Source organism: Echinops telfairi, unplaced genomic scaffold (genome assembly GCF_000313985.2).
Source record: "Echinops telfairi isolate 266 unplaced genomic scaffold, ASM31398v2 ScPeMD7_23;HRSCAF=83, whole genome shotgun sequence".
NCBI classification, from domain to species: Eukaryota; Metazoa; Chordata; class Mammalia; order Afrosoricida; family Tenrecidae; genus Echinops; species Echinops telfairi.
The window spans coordinates 465,918-468,680 of NW_022103920.1; positions in this window are offsets into that span (position 1 = coordinate 465,918).

Here is a 2,763-nt window from a genome sequence, read left to right on the forward strand (position 1 = left end):
CAGTGTAAGATAAGATAAAATAATAATTTATAAATTATCAAGGGTTCATGAGGGAGGGGGGAGTAGGAAAATGAGGAGCTGATTCCAGGAGCCCAAACGGAAAGCAAGTTTTGAGAATGATGAGGGCAGCGAATGTATAAGTGTGCTTTACACAATTGATACATGTGTGGATTGTGATAAGAGTTGTATAAGCCCCAATACAATGATTAAGAAAAAGAACATGTGGCTGCACGAGCACACCTGTCTGCTGTAAAGCAGTGTCTCCATGAAGACGGGCGGGAGGCGTTCCCTCCGTGGCCAGCAGCATCAGGAAGCACAGTTGCCCATGAATGCTTCCTTCTTCGCATGTAAGGCTCAGTTCCAATTTGACCTCCCCAGAGCCAACTTTCCTGTCCACACCTTAAGTGGACAGAGCATGGCCCTGCCAACCTTCTGAATTGTGTGGCTGATGCGAATGCTCTGTGCTTATAGTGTCATGTTATGGCAGCCCTAGTGATGGCATCCCTCAGCTCCGATCTCTTGGACCCTTACAGTGCCTATCCTGTCTAGACAGGGGGTAAATGCCAAAAAGCAGATTTATGCCACAAAATGGGCCCAGAAGCAGCGTTTCCCAAGGGTATCCAGTCTGCTATGCTGGTGGGCCCCCTAGAGAGACCGAGTGTTCTCACTCAGCCATTTGGTTTCAAGAGGACAGTTTGTTCTCAAGATTTCCCCTCTTGTACCTCAGCCTCCCAGAGGACTAGGACTTGGGCCAGTCCTTCTTTGTTGGACAAAAGCAGGCTCTTGCTGTGGGATGGCTTTGTCCCTACCATTCCTCGCCCTTCCCTTTTCTGTACATTGATACAGATGCCCAACGGTCAAGGACGGGGCTGAGGCCCTGTGGTCCCATGTGGCTGCCAGAGGGGCCACACTCAAGTTCCCCTCTCCCTCTGAACACCAGCCTCACAGAGCCCACCTCACTTCTAGGAATCAGGCCAGTGTGGGCACAGTGCTCTGCAATCCGATATCCTCCTTGGAACCCTGCACCTGGGCAGGGGCAGAGAAGAACGTGGACCATGAGAAGCAACCGGCTGGGAAGCTGAACATAGTTCTGGGAGGACTTAGTGGATCCTTTTCAGAAGTCTGGTAGGAAAGTCTTTGATTTACTCTGTGAATTTTTACCACCTGCATGTATGAAACTTCTGAATAAGTTGTGTTTCCAAAAGGAAAATGAGACTCCTGGTTCTACCTTACCATAGTAGTTGGTCTTCGGGGTCTATGCTGAAGTTCCTACTGTCTGGGAGTGGGTAGAGGTTGGCATTCTGAAGGTCCCCACCTCAGGCCAGCTCTGTGGTCACAGTAAATGCTAGACTCTTTGGGATGTGTGGGAGCTGAGAGACCAAGACCTCATTAGCTCAGTCACAAAAGCCCTTGGGGAACCAGCTCCTTGAGGGTAAATACAGGCTGGATCTGAGCACTTAACTTTAAAGTCAGGCCTCTATGGCAGCTTCCCCCTTTTCATCCGCTCTCAGCAGCCAGCATAATTTAGTGTGGCTTATTTTCCAGATCTAGATGATGAGTCAGTATTGATGGAGGGCAGCAAGCATGAGACTATGAAAATACTGACTTTGTGTAAATGCTTGGAAAAGGCCCTTCTTCCCAAAGTGCTGTACTAGGGGCCCCTCTCTTGTCTGTTTATGTGCTCAAGTTGTCTTAAGATTTGCCTCCTTTTAGACACAGAATGGAGTTGCCACCGCACCCCTACCCACCCTCACCCCCCCCAAAAAAAATCCCAGTTTATGAGGAGTCACCCCTGCAGGGCCAATTTGGAGCCGCTGAACCCATGCTCTGCGATCTGGATACCGTTTATTGAGTCTCGGGGATTCCCTTGGCATGGCAGGAAAGGGTAGGACCAAGCAGTGCAGCAAGGGGGAGTGAGGGGGGTCCGCGAGAGGGCCAAGGCAGAGTCAAGAGCTGCCGCCCACCCGGCCCCTGGCCTGGAAAGAAGCGGGATTTGGGGGAGGAGCAGGGAAAGTCATTCTTGACACAAACAGGGTTCCGGGGCATGCCCCCCACCCCACCGCAGGGCCTGGCCATGCAGGACACAGAGACAGAGACTATGGACCATGAGAGCCAACACACCCCATGGGAGTCCTTGGGGCACTTCCCAAAGCACCGACAGGGTCTGGAGTGGGGCGTGGGGCATATTAGGGTCTGTGTCCAAGTCCACCAGCTCAACTAGCAGATAGCACCAATGGGCGGTCCTCTAGCACCCCTGGCCTGGCTCTCCAGGCTGAGCCCACCCTCGATGGCCGCTCGCCCTCCCTGCTGCAGTCCTGGGGAGCCCGATGACCATCGGGACGAGGTCTGAGAGGGCATGGCTGCCGCCGGGCCAGGCCCCCGATTGCAGTTGAGCACAGAAGAAGGCTGGCGGCAACTTGGTTGGGAAAGTGTCTCCACGCCTCCGAGCGTCGAGTGACCGCAGCCCTGCAGGCTGGCCCGTTGCTCCGGAGAAGGAGCTAGGCCAGCCAGGTCCCAGACACCGAGGTAGGCAGTGTGGGTGCAGCACTGCGCGGGGACCTTGAGTGGCTGTGAAACTTGGGTGGCACCGAGTCAGGGGTGCCCCACGAGCCCGCCTGTCTCAACCGACAGGCAGCGAGGGGCGTGGGTAACGGATAGAAAACACGTTTAAAAAAGTATAAAGCGCTGTTCGAACGCGAGGCAGTGTTGTCACGGGAAGGCTGGCTCGCTCGCTCCGCAGGCCGCGTTTCTTCCCTGCGTAAG